Here is a 24,518-nt window from a genome sequence, read left to right as displayed (position 1 = left end):
AAGTCTGAAACTGTTTGCCGATGGCAGCTTTGTTTTATTTGTGTGGAAATTGCTCAGCTCTGACATTTATAGCATGATTGTTCCTCTGCTCAGATCTTTCTCTGATCTATTGATCTGTGCTTTCTTTTCTACTGACAAAGTACTCAGTACTCATTTATAAATCCTTGAAATTAGCAAGTCGTCACCATAATATTTTGATATAAATTGGACATTCACAAGTTGCTTAAAGGTCATGATACCAGTAGGAAATATGTGACCCAACCCCCAATTGTAGTAGCATTCATCCGAAAGCAGAAGTATCATGTCTACAAGCCTGCAGTATGGGCTCAACACTGTGAATTTTTATTTTCCCCTTTCATTAGCAGGGCTGGAAAAGTAGCCAGATTGGGGAAAGAGCTGTCTTTCCCAGTGCGGGAGAATGCAGCTTTTGATTCTATCCCACACTCTTCTGGGTGTGAAATACGAGAGGCTGATACTATCTTACATTAGGTGTATTCAGTTGATAAAGAGTCTCCTGTGCTGTACTACCACTAAGCTCAGCATAGGTAGGGTTGTCTTGAGGAGGAGTCCCTGTACTCTCTTCTGCACCAGCCAGAAATGTAGAAAAGCAGATCATGGAGAAATTAAACCAGCAGTTTGTATGTCTAAAACAGTTATATTGTTAAATATTAAATCCAAAATAATTTTTAATTGATAAAATAGTCAATTAATAATTGCTTGCAGAAGTTGTGTCAAATGCAGACAAATTTGGCAGTGGCTAATATTTTCTACTTTGAGCTTTGAAATGTTTAATGGAAACCTGAAATTGTTTTGGGAGCTCCGTTGATACATGTCTATAATACTAATCATAATGATATGTATTTCTTCATATTTGCCAAGAATAGAACCAGAAAAGCACTCAATAGTGAGAGAATGATTTCCATGCTAACTCACATACATTATCCTTTCACTTCATCTGGAGAAGTGAAATTTCTCACTCATAAGAGACCAGGCTGTTGAGACTTACAAAATCTGTGCTGATCATGACGATAACATACTGTGCAATACACAGAAAAATGTTTTGCCAGAAGTTTCACTAGCAAAAAGAGATTTGCTTCATTTATAAAGTTTCAGACATAAGACACCAGTAATGTTCTCTTAAGTAAAGAGAAGAGATCCTGTTTTGAAATACAACATAGATTTCTTCAAACAGCGTGGAGGGTTAAGACCGTAGGAGAAAAGAATTTTACAGGAACTGTTTACTTATTAACCAAGGCACATATCCTGACTCATGTACTCTGGAAATAGATCAAACACACTGGCAAGAGATCAAGGATCATATAGAAGCTTAATATGATTTGCCATTTTTATATAGGATTCTGTCTCATAACTATTGAGAAGTAGTCATTGATTGCTGCCATAGAGGAAAAGAACAGCCACTCCCCATGAAGCACAAATTAACAGTAATTCGCAGAAAACATTGAAGTTCATGCTGGATGCCAACGAGTAAGAATAACAAGAAAGCATGACTGCATGAATAAGAACTTCTTATTGCTCTTTAAATAACGCTTTTAGAGCAATTTGGAACTGAGTTAGTGTACTGACAAATGCTTCCTGGAAATAGTCAAAATTGTTAAGGTTTATTTGTTGTTTAAACATGTCTGAATTTTAAGGATAGAATATATATATGAAGAGAAAAATAATTCAACAATTCACAGAAAAAAAGAAAAAATAAGGAAACGGGTGTAAAGGAGAGAAAAACTCATGAGAATTAGATTGAAAATGATCTTTAGCATTTACCATTTCTCCTGGGGACTTACCATTATTTCCAGCTGGTGTTTTTATTAAAGGCTTTGCACAATGCAAAACATTGGGAATACTTGCAATGTATTTTCCTACTGTTTGTTCCTCCTAATTTAGTTGTTCAGTCACAAATAGAAAAGGATGCATAACATTTTCTGATACTTGAGATAGAAGCATAAATTGATGATTGGAAAAATTTTCATAGAATTTCTATCCTCCACCCTCATTTCCAGAGAATCCATAAAACTAAGGAAATAAAAGAATCCAGTGGCTACTAGTTGGTAATAGAAAGAATTTTGTGACTCTCAGTGATTTATTCATTGCATCAGTGACTGTCAGGTGGATAACAATTTCTTTCTTTCTCAGACTAATATATCCACAATCAACAGCTGGTGTTTGTGGAAGGGTTATACAGTTTGCAGATGAGGTAAAACATGAGTGTAGACATTCCTAACCTGGCTCAACAACTGCCATTATGTCTAAAAATAGCAAGGCTAAGCTTCACCTCGTGCAGCTTCATCTGGGGCACACTCAGGGACCCCAGCTGTCTGCATCCAGTAACATCACAAACTTTTCCTCTGTTACATTTTCATGTCATTTTTTTGTACTCAACTTGTCATGAATGAGATGGATGGATTTCACAGGAGTGATGGATGTTATCCATCCCTTTGGATAACTCAGGTTATCCCGCTCCCTTTACTGTCTTAGATACTTGTGGATTAGTTGTAACACTGTTGTGTCTGCGGTCCATTCTGCTGTTATTGGAATAGATGTTTTGGTTGGATGTAAAATATTCTGAAAGGTGTTTTCATCACCTTGGTGTGAATGAGGTGGGTTCATCCCGTATTGGAGAAAGAAGGAAAGCCTTTTATAGATAACAATAGAAAATGTAACTGTCTTTTGAATAAATTTCTTAAATAAAAACATTTGAAATTACACTTTGTGTTAGCTATAAATACTTCCTCAGCTCTTAATGTTGAAGTTCAGCCGCGTATGGCATTGTCATTTTTTCAAAGATTCTCATTCTTCCAGAAAAAGTATGTATTAATTTTTAAAGTCATATTTACAACTAACCTACATAAGACCTGCTGATGTCTTGAATTTTCATAAGACATTCTTTTATGAATTACATATTCATAAAATGTCTCAGTAATTGTAGCTTGGGTATTTGAGTGTATCCTGGTGCAATGAATTTTCCATTGTAAATAAGATTCTGCTTATAAGGCCTGTCCCCCTGTAAACTGCGGTAAACAAGGTATTGTCTCCATTTGGAAGACACTTAGCTTCAACATTTGAATGAAACTTAGCTTCAAAACAGAATGGATGATAGAAGCCTGCTTGCTTTTCCTTCTTTTTTTTAATTTTTTTTTAAATTTTTTAAAAAAATTTGTTTTGTTTTCTTTTTTTTTTCTTTTTTAACTGTGACAAAAATTCTTATGGTTTATTCTTCATCCGCTCCTAATGCACTTTAATATTTTAATTTATTTAAGGCTCCTAAAAATACTGAATTATACAATATTCAGAATTTTTAGCTGAAAACAGTAAGCAGAAGTCTCAAGATGAATATATAACTGAATATATGCTGCTAAAACAGTAGCACTCAAATGAGTGTAATACTCAAAAATGACTTGTGCTGTTACAGTTCATAAAGTCTTGGTCATCTGATGAGGAAACTTTCATCATGAACTTAATACAAGTAGAACCTAATCTATTTAATATTACCAGTCCCTTAAATGCACTTTTAAGAAGCATCTGCTTCCTTAATTGTCTTATAACCTCTATCAGAATTGAATAGCCACATACATGTATGTTCAATTTCTGTTTAGTATTTTGACTCAATATATTTGAATGTGGTTTACATACATAGTAAATGAACAGATTATCATTATATTCTTTTTGAAGGATTTTCTTTACAGTTTGAAACTCATTTGAATAAGCATGTTGAGGAAGAAAACTTACATAACATGAAGAGTTACTTCCATTGCATATGCTATTGTCATCTACTCGCATGCAAGTTAATTTGTAAGGGTAGTTTAACCGATAATTGAACTTTTTTAAACAGATGTACATATGCTGTATGTATGTCAGAGAAAAAATGAAGGTCTTCATTCCAGTTCTTGGAGAACTGAATGTGTAAATCTTCTGTCTGATTCAGATGGCCCAATTTTTCACAGAAAAATTCACATTCATTAGAAACCTCATGAAATTCTTAAGTTCCTCTGTAAAATACCACAAATCAGGTTTCTTATTCTAAAAATTACTAATCCAAACCAGAATCTCAGATATCTATCCTTAATAAGAGGACAGTAAAAATTCAGATTATTAAAATACTGTGACTTGGGGTGGGGGAGAGGGTGATTATCTTTACGAGGAAAAGCAGAAAATCCATCCACTGCCTCCATATTTAGTTTACAGACTCTCTTTCTCAGGATGAAGTATCCTTCTCTGTTAGAAAAAAAGATCATTTTTAAGTGTACATTAAGTGTAGGAAAGAAAGAAAAAAGGTAGAAAAAGCCAGCTGTTATTAAATGGGTAGCTATAGAGAAGGGATCAAATTCCTATGAGTTCCAGAATTTTTATTAAATCTGCTAATGTCTTCTCTATTTAGGTGCATGTAAAATAAACAACACATCAAATTTAATATATATATGTGATCATTGATCTGATACAAAGCCTGTATGCCAAATTTATATGCATTATTCCCCCCTTTATAATTATACCGATATTTTCCATTGTGAGAGAAACACAATAGGAACTCTCATGTTATTAAAAAACCCCACCTATCAAATTTGTAGAGCAATTATTCACTGTAGTTGCCTGTAATCTTCCAGAATCTTTTTTCTTTGTGTGTAGATACTTTCTTATAAGTACATTAATAAAGAATAAATCTAAACAAGATAAGAAGAGAAAATTGGAAGCCTTCTCAATACTTTTTGTTCCCCACAGCAGGAATTACAAAATAATTTTGTTTCTTTTTTTCAGTTCTTTGCTGTTGCCCAGCCAACACCTGAGGGATCACGAACAAACCTGGGAGTAAGTAATTAAAATTCAAAGCTTCAGCATTCAGATACTTTTTACACTTTCTTTTGCTTCCAATTAGCAAGGAATTTTCCAGACAAGCTTTTAATTAACAGGTGAGTTTAATTGATATGTGAGTTTTCTGTAAATGGAAAGGATATCAGTGAGAAGTGTGGGAGGACTCTTTCATACTCATAGTTTAAGACCATTAGTTTATTTGCACATTGATGTTTTTGTTGGATCGATTTTCTTCAGTGAATAAATAAAACAGAAGATATAAATGTTGTAAAGAGCCGAGGAGGAGTTAACCAGAATGATGGCTAGCTTTCATCGCACCTCCTAACATGAAACTCTACCTCAACTGTACCTGACAGACATTAGCCTGCTGTCTCTATTAAAAAACGAGTGATGGAAATTCATAGGCACCATAAGCAATCTGTTGTGCTTAAATAAGCTTTAAGTGATTTCATTAGGTTGGGACTAATTTCACCTAACTTTGCCGTCTAAAATACAGATGCCAACTGGACTTGTATTCCAGTGAATGGAGAGTCAGAAGTGTTGTTGAACTCACCTTAAAATGAGAAGAGTCACCTTCTGTAGGTGGCTAAAAGCTTGGCTTCAAAATGCCTTCATTTCGACCACAGAAATTAATTTCCTAATGTTTAACATGAATTTTCCTCGCTGCAATTTAAGACTGTTGGGTTGTTTGAGGGTTTGGGTTTGTTTTGTTTGCTTACCAGGGGTATGGAATTGTAAGTGTGGGTTGGGTTTTTTGTGGTCTTTAAAATGGTTATTTCTGAAAGCAGACCAAAATATTGTGAAATCTGATAATGTCATCTTTGTTAGTAAATCGACTATTTTAAGAGACTAAGCCAAACAATAATATAGTGAAGTTAACATGCTCTTGACACCGAGTTCCATATTTTCATGACAATCTGAGTATTTGTTGCTGTATTTATTTGACCCGATATACTTAGGTGTATAAGCAAGCAAGAGTGACCTAATTGGGCATTTAACATAAAAATGTCTTGCAATTGAATTGTGTAAGCTCCTACAAGAATATTTATAAAATCTTGTGTTCATATGAAAACAGCCTAGCTTTTCTCTGAGAGTATTTGATCTGTCTTTGTGAAATACGATCTTTCAAGGAAGGAGAATGTGGAGAGTATTGTTTAAAATAAAGTTTTTTTCAATGAAGAACATTTTTTATAATAAACATTAACTAAAATTACTCCAGCTTTTCAAATTATTTTGAGAATTTCCCACCTTATGAGCATTATAATAATATTATACTTGCAGGTAGAATTAAAGGTATGGGTAAATGTGACGTTTATTGCATTGGTAAGGAAAGACCAAGCAATTTTCTGCGGCAGAAAATACCAGGTATACATTTTAGAAAAGCTGTCTTTCCAAAGGCATAGGTGTCCCATACAAGCTTTATCCTCCCTTTCTACACAGCCACTGCAAATGCATAGTCTTTCCTGGGGTCTTTCTGATGTGATGGAGAGAACTTTCCTCTCTGTCAATCAGTAGAGGGCAGCCTCTCATATGCAGCCCACTTGGGTTCTCCTGGTATCGTATTATTCTGGCTGAAGGGTAGACTTTGTGTTGGTTGTACTTGGAATACTGCAGCTTTACTGGTTATGTTTGACAGTGAGACAGGAAATTTTGTTTCTTTTAAGGTTTTCTTTAGTGTGCAGTTGTGTCTGAATTACTTGCAAAGGTGAGAATTATGTTAATTTCAATTCAATACCTCTGAAATGTAGGTTTCGGATGTTGCCTTTCTGTCTTGATGGCTTTCTTTTGTTTGGTATCAATTACATTTATTTTTTCCCTGTTCAACATGTATAACACGCTCCTCAGAGAGTGTCTTAAAAAAAAAAAAAAAAAAGCCAAGTGGGAGGAAAATGGCTGTACAGTATAATATGCTGATGCTACCCAACTCCATTTCTCAACATATGAAAATCTGCCTGCTTCATGAAAAAAGCAACTCATTTAATTAGGCCCTCATTTCCATGAATCCCATGGTCCAAATGTATCCTCTTGTCAAATGGGCTTGCCTGTATAACCTTGCAATCCATCATGGCCGTGTTAGAGGAAGGGAAGTTCTATCTAGAGGAGCATTTTGTTCTCCAGTTCCTAGTGCCTACTAAAACAACTTCCATCTTTCTCATTTGCTACATGTATTTATTTCTTTAGAATTAAACATGAGCAATGATCCCTACAACAAAGCTGTACATGCATAATTAGTGTTGTATTCGAGTACATAAACTTAAAAATCTGAGATTCAGATAGGAACTTGAGAACTCAACTACGCAGCTAATTACCAAAACGCTTGTCTCCATGCGCTGACCAGCTAGGGAACATGCCTCTTTTTATTTCTAAAACAGATGGTGCTTTCAGCATACTGTAAGGTCACCAAATTCAAGCTGTTACAAACCAAAAACCAATTCCAAAGTTTTGCAGCTCTCACAGAGTTGGCTTTGCCAAGCATCCCACTCTGTTATAATGTGGAGTAACCGGTGTACTAGGCACAGTAGTGGCAGAATGTCACCGAGCATCCGGGAGGCTGATCTAAGTCACTCTTTGGGACTGATCCAAGGATCAGAGAGTAAAGGCTTAAAGCCACCTTAAACTTCCCAGGAGCTGAATTGGGCATCATAATACTAACCCAAAGAGCTGGCTCAAAGCTCTATAAAATTGTAGAATATGTGAAAGCAAGCTGTGAAGACTTAATCCAGATAATATCACAGTGGTGTAACGATGGGCTGGGGCAGCAACTGGGAGATTTGGCAGGGACTGTGTCACAAAATGGCCAGCATTTCATTCTTCAGGGTTGTTATTTCTTTGTTAAAATAAAAGATAGGTTGTTAAAACAAATATTTTTCAAAGTATTTCACTGTATACTGAACAGTGAGCACTGCTGTACACTGAGAAACAAATTAATGAATCAAACATTGCAGCACTATCCACAGGGGCTCGTTTAAAAGCAAATGCATGACAGAGCTGGAAACCAGCTTAAATGCAAATGAGCCAATGTGATGAAATCTGTAATGTTTGATTCATTAATTTGTCTCTCATCATACAGCAGTGATCATTGTTTAGTGTGTGCTACTAATGAAAGACCCTTAAAGACAAGGATTTCCAACTTTCTAGATGAGCTTTACTTTAACAGAGAAGTTCTGTCACAAAACCTTTTATGATCATGTGAAATTCTTACAGCATCTGTACTAATTAGTTTCATAAAAAAAGAGTAATATTTAATATATATTTTAGTTTTCTTATGATGCAGGCTAGCAGATGGAAAGAAGGAGAGCCAGCATCATATGATCCTCTAGCTTTCCAAAGGCCACCAGCAGCTAGTATGTTATAGTTAAAAGGAGAAAAATACTGTAAAAAATAAAATCTTGGCTAGGTGATGAAATAGAAGAGCCCCCCACCCCCCCAAATCTTTAGATAGTTACTTTACAGAAGATTTTAATCCACTCTAAAAGCATGACTGAATGCCCAAAAGGGGTGGGGGGTGGTCAGCTTTATAGTTTAACTTTTACAGAAGTGAAACTATTCAATGTCAGTTCTGATAGTAGATATTCTGGTAATGTGTATTCGACCTTGTTATAGCAGTGGCGTTAACCTCTATTTGTCAGCTCCTTAACTCTCAGTCTATAGTTGTGTTTGTTTTCTCAGTTGTTCACGTGACTGTAAGATTGGGGAAGGCAGGGCAGAAAAGGATTATCAAATTAAACAGCCACCATAAAGTATATCATATAGTGTAGTAATCTGGGCTCCAATAACAAAGAAAATTCTACCTGGGTCTGTCTCAGCATTTACAGCCATAAATACAGAAATTTGTATAGGTTTGTTTTTGTTAGGATTCTTCAATATGATGGTGGTTTTGATTAGTACGGATCTCCACATGTCATTTTTGAGAGATGGGTGCCACTAGCCTCACAGTGTACCAGAAAAAAAAAAAAAAAAGAGATAAGTCCTTTGTATCTTATCAGCAGCACATAATAAAAAATTGGCTCAGTTAGGATTCACATTTTTGAGATTTTTATTCCAAATCCAAACAACATGCACTAGGCCAATCTGTCTATTTATTTCCATTTTGTATTTACAAGGGGGTGACATTTAGGCAAGTACAGTGCTTAATTGCCTTGCAGGTACCTCTGGGTATTGACATCTACAATTAATCACGAAGCAGGTACACATTTGATTCAAACATACCAATTTTTATCACGTCACTGTAGAAATGTGATTTATTTACCAGATTCTGAAGCCATTTTTTCTGATAGGACAGTTCCTGTTCTCTTGGCTTTTTCTGAGATTGCAAACTAAGGTGTCAGATAGTGTCTGCTAAAAACAGCTAGGTCTTAAGGGCACCTAGAGAAGGTTGTAATGTCATTAGTAATGACACATAAAGGAACTTTTCTGTGGAAACGACTGTCTAAAATCAGATCACAGAAAACCTGGCCCTGCTGTAAACAGAATTTGGTTTTCATGGCACACTGTATACTGAACCAAAACAATACACACTTTTTCAGTGGCTACCAATATCACTTGAAAAAGAGGATTGAAATAGGTGTTTAGAAGTGTATGAATCATGATCAGAATTTTATCAGTGAAAAGTTTCTGGAGTCTGCTAGAGTCTGCTGATCTTAGATGTCCTCAGATGTGGAATAAGCTGTCAGGATGAAGTTTTGGAAAACAAACCAACCAACCAAAGAAAAGAAATTCACATGCAAAGACATTAGAAAGTAAACTCCATGAAAATTTTATTTTTTCATCTAACACTGAACATGTGTTAGACTTCAATTTTTTGCATAAATCTCTTTTTCTCTGCATAGTTTTCTGTGTGGTAGCCACTTAGTTTTCAGCTTCCACAGCACCACTTAAACTCCATTTCTGGCTATCATCCTATCTTACTGTAGAATAATGGTGTTGTATATCTCCTCTGGAGTCAAAATTATTTTGAAATCTCTGGGAAGAAAATACCTAATTTTTAAGTCCATTAATAGCTAGTTCTGTTCTGCTAAAGCCAGTGGCAAAAATCCTCCTTTTGTCAACGATTCAGAACCAAGACCAAAGAATGCTGCAGTGTATTTTGCATAAAGCCATAGCTTTACCTGCTTGTTTTCCTTTAATCCAGTTAAAAATAATTTCTGTGTTTTTGAATTTAGCAAACCAGCATTTCTTCTAATAGCAGCATCTTCTACCCTAGAACCAGTATGACATTTAATTACCTATTCTGTGTCCCTCTTTTGAATACATTGTCTCCTATTCTCTGTGATTAGAAATACAATATCGAGTGGGCTTTTCACCCAGGGCACAGTGATTTGTGTGGCTTCTTTCTGAAAAGGCAATTGTGCATTCTATAGTAGGCATGGGAGCAGTGTGATAAAGAGCTGGGCAAGGTAGCTGTTGTGCCTTGTAGCCGAGAAGTAAACTGCAGGTGTGCTGCTGGAGATATACAGTGGGGCAAAACACAGGCTGGAGGGTTGAGGAGGCAGGCTCAGGAGAGGAACTTCACAGCAGGCTGCTGTGGTGTTGAAATACTCATTCTCTTTAGCCACTAAACTTGTTCCACTGTGTTGGCACCAAAGGGTTAACAGAGTAACACCAGGGACACAGAGTAAGTTGATCTTGTCCTTAGTATGAGTTTTTTGCGCTCTGTCCTTTTATATTTTTTTATATGATTCATTTCTGTCTATTAGATCTTTTCTAGTCTTTGAAGTCCTACCTAGCACGCTGTTTTTTTCTTCAAAAACAATTTCTGCTTATCTTGAGATTCACAGCTTTGTTGTGGCTCTTATGTTGATGAAACATTTTCTCATGGTTATGTTTATTTCCATTCACAAACCATTGTGGGTCTATTGCTTTACTTCTGAATGTCATTCCATCTCTTAGCAGCCTCTTTTCACCATCTCTTTCAGCATGTCCAATCCTTTACATCAGTCTTTCGGATGGTTTAATTCCTCAATTCTTCTACTGATGGTATCAGACCTGTTTATGTTACTAGGCACAGCTCAAGAATTATAACTTGTATGCGCCGTTCCACTTCATGCACATGTTTATTAGTAAGCTGGTAATGTTGTAAGAAGTTGCACTAGCCATTGCCTGATGTAGTGTACAAAATTTACAGTATAGTAATTCAAAAATGTGTTATCTCAAGGTTGTGCTTATGAACTTTTACTCTCTATTCAAACTACAGCAGGTGGTTTTAGCTAAAGAAAATTTTTAAAACTTTAAGATATTGTAGAAGCTTTACAAATCAAAAGGTGTTGTTGCTAAACAACTGAACTAAATACTTCACGAGCCGCTAGAGATTTTATTTCAGCATTTTCCAATGTGTTCCAGTGGAACAACAAAATGTTAGGCCTTTCTTTTTACTCACATTCTGTTTTAATGTTATGTAAAGTAGCTTTCAAAAGTGACAGTCACTGCTTCTAGTCCACAGTCTATATCCAAGAATGTTTTTTGGTTTTCCCCTAAGTGTTTAGGGAATAACTTTGTAGTTTAAGTATAGGCATGAGAAAACAAAGACACTGGAAGTAACAGAAATCTAAAATTAATAAAAAAGTTGCAGTTGCTTAAAACTATTTCCAAGGTCACTGACCCGTATGTTTACAATCTTGAAAGAGCACGCATTAGCATGGCTTGCAGGCTCAGACGTGGTCTGAACAGGTCCCTGGTTATTCCAGCACTCTGCAGCCGCGGGCAGTCAGGGGGGTGCGGTGCAGAGATCTCTGAGCCACCCCGACGGGTGTGGGTGAGCACAGGAGACACAGCAGCTCCTGGCAGGGCTGCCGCTGCCTTCTGCAGAGCTGTCTGAGTGCCACTGTGCCCGCTGTGATGGAGAAGAGATTCTGTGAGCTAACACTGTTGCACAGAGGCCCACATGGCAAAGTGGTATATTAATTTTATTCTCATCAGCCTTTTTAAGGATTCTACACTAAACAACTGACAAGTATATGGCAGAAATGTTGACTGAGTGGTTTGCTTGGAGTGTAAATAATACTGGAGCTATCTTTAATATAAAAATATTTTTTTAATTAGAGTTGAGCTGTTAAAAATACGAGTAACCTCTAAACCCTGCTGAGAAATTCTGCTATCATGGCCACCTTCTCCATAGCCTTAGACATTCCTTGATGTAAAGAAGAACTCCTCACCCTGAGGACAGTTCAGCACTGGAGGAGGTTGCCTAGAGAGGTTGTGGAGTTTCCATCCTTGAGTTTTTCAAGTCTGGAAAAAACCCTGTGTTGAGCTCAGGGTTGGGACAGACACTTTCCCAAGGTCCCGTCCAACCTCAGTTTTTGTCCTCTTCTCTGACTGTAAACCCCATACTGCCTTTTCCAGTAGTGAACTATTCAGAAATAATAATACTGATTAACTTCCAGTTAGCAGCTTTCCATGGATGAGCCTCAGAGTATCTCTAGAAAGAAGTACAGGTGGTTTGGGGGATAACTGGAACAGAGTGAGCTAAAGCATTTTGTTAAGGCTTCCCAGACAGGCAGTTCTAGAGTTGGTGATAGCCAGCAGATCTCCTGCTTTCCAGTGCTGTTCCCTTTACACATTGCACACTCTTGCATAACTGTAGAGATGCATGAGCTGGCTGGAGGCACGTTCCTCAGCCACATGGCATCGTACTAGAAACCCAAGAGGAGGAGTGCAGCTGCCAAAGCACGGCCCTGTGTCCATGTTCACACATGCTGCTTCTCAGCAGGGCTAGTTTGGAGGCAGCATCAAGCTGCCACAGACAAACTGGTTCTGGTTCTGGGGTAACATGGGTCCACTGCCTCATGCACTATTGTACGTCATGGACTTGCCTGCTGCTTTTCCATGAGAGGGGCAATGTAGTTTTGTGTTCATATCATATAGAGGTTATTAGGGGTTTTCTTTATTATATTTTACGAAAGTTTTCTGGGAAAACATGGAAACCTGATCAGTATTAAAAATAAAATCTCCTGTCTTTCAGAGAAAGCACATGAGCTAGTACTGGCATCTGAACCAGTCAGCTGAGAAGCTTCAACTGCATAAAGAAAACACAAAGTGAAGTGTGCCATGAAGTTTGTAAAACTAGATGAGCTGTAGCACCCTATCACATTATTCTTAGCGCCTTCTAGATATGTCATCAGAGTGCACAGGAGCTACCCTGTGACTGTTACAAAACCACATAAGAGCTCACAGCATGCCAGACTCTGTTGGGTTAGGATGAGTTATGTTTGGTGCATGGTGCTTCTTAAAGGCTTGTTCAACCCTTTGTGTAAGTTATGGGCATTATTAGCAATAGAAATTGATCCCATGAAAGTAGCATAACATAAATAGATCAGTTCTGAAGACTTATTACCAGAATAAGTGAATATCATGTATTATATTTTGTAATGTATTCTTTCATTTCATTTTTAAGTACTGCATAGTTGATTAATCAAAAAGCAGTAGTACTGACCATTTTCCTCTTGTGTAAAATTTAATTTAATTCTTGTGAAGAATATTTAAGAAATAACATCAGGAATTGCTGTAAATGTTAAAAGGCATTGTACAGAAAAACCTCGCAGTCTTCCTAGTTAGTTAACTGGTCTTTCTTTAGATCCGAGTTTCCCTTCTTTGTGTTGTAAGACATATGACTAAACCAATTTGGTCTTTAATCCATAGAACATGCTGTCAACCTTGCCTGTCTATTTTTGTGTCACTGCTTACTTGACTATGACTACAGATGTGAAAAATTGAATAGTAATAAGTCTCTTGCTTATATTCAATACGCGATTTTTAGATGTTTTATGCTATTTCCATATATACATTTGCTGAGAACTAGTCTTTAAAATTACTTTTTACTTATCTTCATGACTCTAGACTTTCAAGTAATTCTTCAATGACAGCTGAACTGAGACATTTTAACTGTTTCTGAACAGACCTCTTGGTATTCTGCATCATGCTAAAGAACTCCTTCCCTCTTGAAAGTTTTATCATGTAGGAGGCTATTAAAGTTATGAGTTTAGGCTGAGGCATGAATAAATCCTGAGTCTTACTGATGATGTCATTATAGTGGTCAATAAAATACACAGAAGCAAACGCTTTTCATGCTACTAAGATCAGCTAACCAAATCAGGATACACGAGCAATTAACTCTTTAATTAAGATGAATGGATGACATTAGCCCTCCTTAAACCCTGCTCGTCAGCGTTTACAAATAGAAAAAGACGGATGTCTCCTTCCCAAGAAATCTAGCTTTTATTTTTCATTCTTTGACAGCATCTCATTCTTTCCAGTTCGTAAACAAATTCACTGATGAACACTGCCAACCGCAGAGATTTAAACAGCCCTGTGCAATCAGTGCTATTTTTCATTGCTCAGAGGTAATGTATATGAATTTAATTTATTTTCTAGGCAAGTTGCATTGAATCTATGTTTCTAATTAAGAAAAATAGACGGCTTTTGATGCCCAAATATGTAAGATCATGTGAATTCAATCAGTATGACATGTTAGAGGCCACATACCTGAGTACTGTGAAACTTCTTGCCTTTGATTGGGTTATTAGTTCTGACAAAGGTGTGTGTAAATTGGAGGAATAAAGTCTCTCAGTTCTCTGTCCCTGCAAATGAAAATAATCTGTCTGGAAGCAGATAGATTATCTCCCCCTACATTTAGTACACATATTGCAGTATATTTTCAGAAACATACAAATTTCCCAGTGATTGAGGTGTTATTGCCCTTTTGTAATCCTACAGAATTGCAGGTTTCCCACTAATAAAGTCACTTTATTGCTAGCCTCTATTTTTAATGATAAATGCATATACAAATTCTATAAAGATAGTAGTCTGTTTTCCTACTACATGTACTCAAAGAGCATACTCTGCATATAAAGGACACAGATTGGAATGAACATACCTATTGAAAACAGGAATTTAGTATTGTTTTCACTAATAATTCTACATGTGTGTAATGTTTCAGGTGCAGTTTTTATCTGTATTGATGTTACTGTTGGTAATTTTTGTGAAGTAGAATTTAGCAAGGTAATATTAGGATATTGCTTTCTACTTCTGTAACAAGTCCTTTGTTCAAGGAGTCAGAAATGCTGAACGTTTATTTAAACCCAGCCCCTCTGAAGAATGGAAAGTCTGTATGATCTTTCCTCCCATATTTGCACCATCAATTGGGGAAAAAAAAACCCAAACAAAAACCTCCACTGCATCTATTATGTTTCCGCTATAGCAGTACAGGGTTGCAGCAAAGAAACAGAAAAGTTCTTCTTTGAACATAGGCAGATTTTTGCATAGTCGTTGGTTTAACAGCAGTTAAGAATAATGACATTTTCAGCTTTCATGTACACTTACCCACACATTAAAAGTAGTAGTCCAAACGTTTTCCTGAAATATGTTAGCTCTCTGTCCTGACCTAAAGCATCTATATCCTGCTGCTGGTGTCAAGGTACATGAAATTATTCAGGTAATTTTCTCATCCCTATTGTGCAATGTTCTGTTAACCACAAGCCCCATCCAGGAGATGATTCTTATGAGATGCTTTGCCAAGACTATTTTGGCTTCTTTTTATTTAAAAAAAAATAGTTTAAGAAGGTGGAAACATGTATATATAGGAACAAAGTGGGAAGTAGAAGAATCGAGACCATAGCTAAGATTAAATATATGATTACACAACATGTGTCTGTACCAGGATGTAGAGAAGTTGACAGGAGTCGATGTCCTGGCAGCTTTATTCCAGAGGTGTAACAGAGGGGTTTTCCATTCAGGAAGTCCTTAATAGTTCAGATGCACCCAGAGAACTGGCTTTAACTTTGCTTAGCTAGGTCCAGTGAAGGAGAATTGAAATTTTGCCCCAATTTAAACAGCACAAACACAATGGCATGGTAGCAGAAGAGTATTCTTGATTTCTTTTTCTAGGTTCAAAAACTATGGAGCCTTTTATGAAATCATGTGGCTTTTTGATCTGTGTGGCATGGTTACATGTAGTGAGAATAGGTGAGACTTGAGGGAAGGATAAGCAAGGTGGGCAGTAGTGTCATTTGCTATGTGTAAAGAGAAGTTCCAGTTCCTGTCTCTCAGGGTTATGATTTTGCCCCTCAGTCTCACCTGCAGTGCAGTCTCTAACTCACAGGGGAGCAGATCCCTCTTCTCCTGCATAGTCGAGTTCTGGCTCCAGTGTTCTTCCTGTTGTACTGCCATGCAAGACTAGAACGTGGGAACATAATCCCTACAAGCTATTTTTATCTTGCTATACTCATGGCAGAGGGCCTGGTGGTACCTGTGATATATATGACACGTTACTTGCAATATCCAGAGCCTGAGGCAATCACCCAGCGCGTTATCCAGCAGCGTGGTCTTCAGTAAGATATTCTCCATTCTCATTCTCCATTATCGTATATGATCAAAACATCCTCACTTTGCAGTTTGTAGCTCTGTTCTCTTAAAGAAGAAGGTGCAAAAGCTTCCCTACTCAGGGAAAACTGCTACAGACAATGAAGTTGAAACAGTGAGGAAATCAGCTAAGGAGCTAGAAGACGACAGGGAAATAGCCATCTGTGTTTCAAGCAGATTTTTGGCATCCTGACAGAAGATGGAATAATGTGGCTATTTGAACTTCCCCATGATTGCCTTACCCACAAGTCCAGTCAAGTAAGATACTCTTTCAAAAGCTTCAGATGAGACAGATCTACATGTACAGAGAAAGATATAGGGATGTAATTATAAAGGGCACAGTCCCAAATAACACAGATTTTGTAAGTGAACTCTTGTAGTTATTAAAATGTTTTGGCTTCGTAACAGAATACAAACCTGCGATTTTGCCAAAACCTAGAAGCCAGGCCTCTGCGGAGGTGACCCTGTCGTTCTTATCAACTCTGGGAGCAGTCTGGCACGCGGGGTGCTGCCTGCACGGTGCCAGCGGACGTGGCCAGCGCTGCCCATGCGCGCTCCGTCTGCCGCGGCGGGTGCGGCCGGACAGGCACCTGCGGGCTCCGCTCGCCCTACACGCTCCTCTGTGCTTCCTTTTGTTGTGCCATTGCAACCCAGACTTCTGAAATTTCTAGCAAACATTTCAAAACAAGGAATGAAAACGGTTGTGAGTATCACCCAGGTACTGACAAAGAACATAACAAAGCAGCCAGGCCCCGGAGCAGTGCACAGGGCACCCGGCGGTGCTGCAGTCTGCAGGGCTGCCCCGTGCAGTAACTCGGCCCATGTTGCTCTTCGTGTTGCTCATGCCGGCGCTGCTGCTGTCTCCAAGCTCAAGCCCAGCTCCGCAGCTCCATGTTACGCTGTGCCTATGCTTTGAGGCACCCCGGGAGCGTCAGCCAAGCCCCACGGCCTGCAGGGCCCGCCGGACCCCTGCCCCCGGCGGATGGGAACACCGGCCGTGGAAGTGTCCGGCGAGGTGAGGTGAGGGCTGCCCAGGGCTGCCCAGGGCGGTGAGGGCACGGCCCTTACCACCATCCTTGTTTCTGGCGCAGGTGTGTTGGTACAAGGGTTTTTGATACTTTTAATGCTTATTTATAATTAAACCTTCCATCAAGTTCCCATGGTTTGATTACAGTTTTAGTCATTTCAGTTTTAGAAGTCTTGAGAGGCTTGCACTGGGATGTGAGGATATTTTAATCTCCAAGTCAGGCTTCTAGTGTGCCTCTTAACCTGAAAATTGCTGGTATGTTCGCAAGGGTTGTCCTTACAGGCTGGCACATGTTCAGTTCTGCTGAAATGCTAGGCTGGCTGCTTGCCACAGAGCTGTGGTTATCTGCATCGATCTATCAGCTTTATCACTGATAGCTCAGGTATAAATAACAGAGAGGACGCAGCTCCCGGGCTGGCTCCCCAGCACAGTGGCACAGCCCGTGCCGCCGCCCGGCCCAGCCCGAGGACAGCCACCAGCTCTGGGCGCCTCTGGGAGCTCCCTTTGTGCCACCCACTTGAAGCATCAACATGGACAAAGGACTGATTTTGTAAAATAATTTTCTGTAGTTGTAACTTTGCTTTAAAAATTTAAGTGTCGGTCACTGCTTCTAATATGGACCATACCTTCGATATTAGTTGAGATGTTAGGACTCTATATTCATATAGGCATGTATATGAAGTGATCGGATTGCTAACTTCTAGGGTCAAGCCTAGAATTAGGTGTCTAAATATGAATTTAATTCCTTGCTATCTCAATTTGAAGTCATTCTGCTCCTTAAATGCTTGACAGGAAAATGGTTGGAAATTGTATCCAGAAGGCTGCTTTAACCGGCTATCATTGTTGACAATAAAAGATGGAGATGGGACTGTCCAAGCAACATAAGCAGTAAAACCTGTTCAGAAATGAATATAAATCATACATCTGTATCTTAATTTTTGACAAATCGATTGCACTGTAAAGCAGGAATTAAAATGATTTATTTATATATCTAAGCATATATTAATATATAAAGATGTAGGTAAAAACATTTTCAGATACATAATCTGTAGTTATGGGGGAAGGAAACAACTCCGCAAATTTTGCACCTAGCTGGTTGGGAAATTAATGCTTATAAAAAAGGAAGCACTCTCCACTTAAATATTTGTAAAAAAAGTAAAGTACTGCTATTTAACAAGAGAAGAGGACATTAAGGTGGAAACCATGAAATAAATAAAAAGTCCATAGTGGAAATGGAGACTAATCAGAAAGAAAGTTGATTACTTCATTTTACAACTGACAGGTCAGTGAAGTTTCTGTTTTAATATTATGTGCAAGCCAAACTGCCAGTTTTTATTTATCATCTGATATAACTCTAGCTCTAGTCCAGGATACTGGAAAACCTCTCTTGTAGAGTTTTACCTCTTTAACCTCAAATGAAAACTGGCATTCCATCTGGATAGTGTCCAATGTGTCACATTTTGGTAGTCATCAACCAGCTCGCCTTATAAATCAAGAGCACTGATTAAATAATCAAGATTTTTGAAATGCCTTGAGGGAGCTCTACGTTTTTTGCATCAGTGATTAGTATTCAGTAGTAATACTGAAATCTATTTGAGCTGCAGATATAAAACTGCATTTTGCATACTAGGCATAATCAGAGAGATTATATTCAGAAAGTGTGCTTCCCCTAAGACAGCAGAAGGTTATGACTTTTGCCATGGCTCCATTGTTAGTTTAAGTGAGCTTTGTCCTTGCTGTTGTACAGCCCTTCATTCACCAGAATAAAATCTTTTCTGCAGCTGTGTACTGGGAAAATGAAAACTCTAGGTAATAACTTTCATAGGGCAGCTGGTTAAATAAAACTCCAGCCCCTGAATGGAAAGCAATTTTAATTAAAGATCTTTTCAGTTATTAAAAGTTAGCTTATATTGTATCATTTCTTTTGTTGTTACAAGTAAGCATTTTGTCATTTAAATCATTCCCCCGAAACACATATTACTGGCAACAAGAGGGACTGCAGTTTACAAAAGAGGCAATAGTTATTGGCTGCAAAAGAGACTGGTTAAGAAATAAGTTGTTGTTTCATAACAAAAAAAAAAAAAGAACCTAAACCCTAAATCTAGTAATGAACTTCAAAGGAGTATAGGCATATAAATCAAAAAATGCTTTTCTGAAAACCCATGCTCACATTGTGCAAAACTTTGCAAGCTGAGTCAGGTTTTTTACCCCCTTGCTCCTTTCTAATGTGACGGTTCAGCGTCTCTGAATGCCCGCTCAGATCTGGGTGAGGAGAGCAAACTGCACAAAGTGCAGCAGCGACGCAGTGCAAACCTGCCTGGGGCCTCGGAGGCCGGGTGCGTTCCCCACAGTCCTGCTGCCAGCTACAGAGTTTTCCTGGGCAACTCTGAGCAGTGGGAGACTCTTCCTCCTTACAGACTCATCTCCCCAGCTCCCAGACTGGCCAGTTTCAGCTGAATGAAAGTGTATCGTGTTTCCCTTTAGATGGGCTGGAGAGGATGTCTGGAGAACACTACATTTCCCCAGGTTTGAGACCACGCTTTTGTTAGGATAGCATGTATTGATGTTCAGCAGCTACATTTAAATAACCCTTACCTCAAAAATTTCAAAAGTAAAAAAAATCCTTGCAACGCTCAAAAGAATGTTTGAGCCTTGATGTGGAGCCTTGCCATACATTGATCCATATATTTCCTATAACTTTGCAGTGTAATGTGTAATCACACTTAATACAGTCTGCATAAGTGGGCTTAATGCATGCTCATCACTGGCCTGGAGGTGATTAGAGATGATGATGTATAATCATTTAGAAGGAGGAAAGAAAGGATGATTTGGGGCTGATCTGTCCTACTTCCTATCCCTGTCCTTGTTGGGTACTCTGACAGCCCTCTTTATTCATTCATAGCCCACTGGAAGGCAACAGTAGTAGTACTAGTGCTCGTCCTGCCTACCAGCAAACCTCCAAACCTGAAAAAAAGTGGGTTTTTTGGTCTTGCTGCATGAGTTAGCCTTAGAAAGATAGTAACTTTTCCTTCAAACTTTGCTTATACCTTTAGATTATCATGACTACAACACTGCCACTGCTTTATCTGCTATAAAAGAGGGCTCTCTCCCAGGAAATGGAGGGCCTGAGTTCATGGCCTTTTTTAAGGGACAATTTTCCTCTCACATTTTTTCTTACACTCCAGTTGAAGTTCTGCTATTACGCAGAAGGGAGTTTGAGCCTTATTCCGCTGGTGAGAAAGGACACAGGAAATATCATGGACTTCAGCACAGGAAGCCCTTCCTTTCAGCTTTCATATATCTGCACTGGGTTTGTATTTTATGTTAAATGGTTATTAGATAAAAATGTATTACGTGAGGATAAGTTTCTGTAGAGTAAAGAAAATGGGGCAGAATCTGGCATGACATCCTTCTCATGCATACAGCTAGATTTTCAAATATCCAAAGCAGGCTGGGTGGGAGTGCTCTCTGGCCAATGCTGTCACCTCAAAAGCAAGGAAGAGATGGCTGGCAGAGTGCTGCCTGACTGGCCAAAAGCACACTGAGGATCATGCTAAACATGCTTATGCCTGTGCCTGGTCCAGGTGTAACCTCTACACTCCTGTCCAGTGAAATCCTTACAAATTAGGCATATAAATAGTTGGTGGAACTTAACACAGAAAGCACTATTGCACATACTTGTGAGATGTGAGACTAAATTAAAGCATGGGAAATATTTTTACATTTGTGGATGAAGGAAACTGAATAACTGAAAGATGTTACTGCATTGTTTTGATAGATATAAATACATAAAAACATTGATATAGACTCACACAAAATACTGGCTAAAACCAGAAAAAGGCTGAGGATAAAAGTGTGGCTGTTATAGCCCTACCTTCTCCTTGTCTCTTGCTAGGGGTGGCATTGCTTAATAATCCTACTTGTGATAGAAATTGTATAGTCAGTAAGATTTAGTATCTGCAGTACTTAAGCAGAACTTGACATCAGGTGGGGGGAAAAAAAAAAAAAGGATTAGGATGTAAATGTAGATATTCCGTAATTTTAAGCACATACTGTTTTTTTCTAGGTCAGGTTCATAGCTAAGTCCACTGACATTTAACGTGCTAGTGTATGTGGAATGTGATCTCTGCATGTTCCAGCTGAATGCTTCTTCATTTCATACAACAAATTGGAGATTAAAGATGTTTGACCCTATCATACCATCCTAGTTTTGGTGTTTGATGAATATACTGTCCTTCAATTACCATGTTAGTTATCTGTTATTGATTCAGGCTTTGCTTGTCTTACTTTAAAAGACAGCTGCATTTTTATTCACTGATTGTTGTTAAAAAATAGCATACCTTGTGAGAAGTTCAGCTGCTTACTTTTTGAGTTCATTATTATTCAGTGCTGGTAACTTCTATGCTACTGCAATTACCAATTTCCTGTACAGTATCTTCTAGTATGGCTAAAACTTCCTCATCTTTATTTTCATGAAAATAATACTATAATTTGTATTGCAAGTCCCTTTCCTTTACTTGATTGAATACAGATTCCTACTGTTGGCATCAAGCAAAATGTTGGGACCATTAGCTCTCAAGGTAGATTTTTTTTTTCAAACATTTTTGGGGCAGACCTCTATGACCACTTGTCATTTAGCTATTCTTCAAAGCCATTTTTCTACATAGTGGTTCCTTTCAGTTCCTGTTGGTCCAGCAGATCCACTGTCTCCCTTACAGGCTTGCTGCTTGGTAGCCTGGAAGCATTTTTTCCTAGTTGTTGTATGGCTGTGACTAATTGCTTTTCAAGCATTTCCACAGGCCTCCAAATTTCAGTCTTCTGTTTCATGTAAAATATCAGCATTTCTTGTTGGCTTTGAGTCTCTTTATTAAAGACTAAATTTTTGCTTTGCTGTGATACTTTCATTCTTTGTATTTAATAGCTGGAGTTATGTCTCAGTATATATATAGAGGTACAGTACATGGGCAGCGGGAATTCTTAACAGAAGAAGGAGAGAAAGACAGTTTTGTGGTTTAGTAGACGAAAATCAACTTTAGAGATTTAAGGGCTCATTTGCAGGGTACAATACATTATTAGCTGATCTTCTCAGGAAAATTCCCTGCTGAGGTTTGTGAATGTTTTGGTGGGAGTGTGTTGGGAATACTGAACAGAGCCCATTGATGTGGGTATTTTAAACCATGCGCCTCTTAGCTTAATACAGAACATTAAATTACTCTGCCGAATAATTAGGCATTTGTCAAGGAAAATAGATACTTATTAATGGATGATTTGCCATGTTTCATCCTCTCCACAGCACACATGCTTCCTATTCTGTTATTAAGAGAGTGCAAAAAGTTATCCACATTCATCTACTCTGTTATGAACCTGAAATCTTATTCCCTTCATTTAGTGATGTTTGTATGTAGAAACTTCTGACTCCTCTTTTATTAATTTTTTCAAACCATAATTTTTCATAATTCTTTTACATCTTTATGTGTTATTGTGAATAAATGTTTCCCAGACTTGATTCTTGCAGTATCTGGAGCACTGTGTCTAGTTCTGGGCTCTCCCGTATAAGAGAGACCTGGAGCTATTGAAAAGAGTCCAGCAAAGGGCCGCTGAGATGATGAAGGGTCTGGAGCATCTCATGTATGAGGAAAGGCTGAGAGAGATGGGACTGTTCAGCTTATTCAACCTAGAGAAGAGAATGCTCAGGGAGGATCTCATCAACGTGTATGTATTCCTGAAAGGAGGGTGTAAAGAAGATGGAGCCAGGCTGTTTTCAGTGGTGTCCAGTGACAGGACCAGAGCAGTGGGAACAAACTGAAACACACGAGGCTCAGTCAGATCAGGAAATGCTTCTTTACTGTGAGAGTGACTGAGCACAGGTTGCCCAGAGAGGGTGTGGAGTCTCCATCCTTGGAGATAATGAAAAGCTGTCTGTGCATGGGTCTGGGCAGCCAGCTTTTGGTAGCTTTACTTGAGCAGGGGGGTTGGACTGGATGACCTCCAGAGGTCTCTGCCAACCTCAGCCTCTCTGTGATTCTGTGTGATTGTGTGTGGTGATGGTCAAATTCACCAGACATGGACAAATGTAATAAAACCAGCTGATGCCACCTTTATGTGGGCATGCATGACTACATTGAGTACCTGCAACTCACAGTAAAATATGGCAGTACTGCAGCAGTTAATTTCATAAAATGCCAGTTGCTAAAATATCGTTTTCTAAAATGAACATTAGAGATGTGGTGTATTGTAACTAAAAGCATGTGAAAGGCTTTCACAATGAGATCATAAATATTTCTTATTACAGGAAAAACATTGTTTTTTGCTGATACTAGTGATAGCAGAAGCAGAAGGCAGTAATAAATAGGATTTGAAGGAGTTGAAAAGGAAAACAACTAAAATAACTGGTGTGAGGTTTTTGGATGGTCTACTTATTGGTGGTTATAGGTAAAGAATTATCAAAGAAATTATATATTCAGCAAGTGACATAAGTAATTGAATTATACAAGGATAAAGTGCTCAGTTTCATCAAGGGTTGAACTCCAGGCCCACTGAATGCAATAGCAAGACTCTCATGGGCTTTAGATCAAACCTCAAATAAAACAGTTTGATTAGTGCTGTTTGACCAGTATAACAGCAAGTCTGTGTGAACTTAGTCTCATGCTGTGTTTTTAGCATATTCAAACTGATTATAACATAATGACCAACATGCTGCATGCCTCCAGTCTAATAAACTCAGTGTATGCCAGTTTTAATTAAAGAAAAAGCCCTCATGCACTTATTTTAAATATTGATGGATGTTTGGATCTCCTTTTTAAATTCATGCTATACTGATTTTCATCACCTTGTAAACTCATGTTCTCCATGATAACCTGACAAGGTAAATTGTAAATGTGATGTAATGGGAAGTTTCTTCTCACCAATGTAGCTGCTCAGGACATGTACAATTCCCTGCCATTCAATCCCCTGGCAGAACTAGGAGAAAATTCTGCAGGTTATACCCAGATAGTTTACTGACCACACATCTGTAGCTGACACTTATAACAGGGATAAAGAAACCCCAACAACTGATAATGTTTATAAAAAGATTGCAGTGATAGAAGATTAAACTTTATCAGTGTGCTCCAGACTGACCAGTCACTTCTCTGGCAACACTGCCATAAAGTGGTCTAACATGTTTCTGTCTCTAAGAATCATTCCAGTAATAAAACACCATACCATTTTGTGCATTTATGCTCACTTAGCTGTGTTGTTTCTCCACATAGAGAGGCGGTATATCCCACCTCCCTCTCAGAACAACTGCACTCCAGCTGGCAAACACCGCTCTAGCTGAACA

The 24,518-nt window shown here is 38.3% G+C and overlaps 1 protein-coding gene across 12 annotated transcripts in view; it reads left to right on the top strand.

Annotated features, from left to right (window-relative positions):
* Positions 1–24,518, top strand: part of TENM2 (teneurin transmembrane protein 2) — an 808,680-nt gene that overhangs the window by 75,191 nt on the left and 708,971 nt on the right. Inside the window, exon 2 of one of the 12 annotated variants that reach the window (XM_074916391.1) lies at positions 4,765–4,815. The exons of the other annotated variants lie outside the window; for them this stretch is intronic. The gene's annotated coding sequence lies outside the window, so the exon portion shown is untranslated. The remainder of the gene's footprint in view (positions 1–4,764; positions 4,816–24,518) is intronic. 12 annotated transcript variants of the gene reach the window in all.

Source organism: Athene noctua, chromosome 12 (assembly GCF_965140245.1).
Source record: "Athene noctua chromosome 12, bAthNoc1.hap1.1, whole genome shotgun sequence".
Classification (NCBI taxonomy): domain Eukaryota; kingdom Metazoa; phylum Chordata; class Aves; order Strigiformes; family Strigidae; genus Athene; species Athene noctua.
Note: the sequence above shows the minus strand (reverse complement) of the source record. Positions and strands in the feature narration are given on the sequence as shown.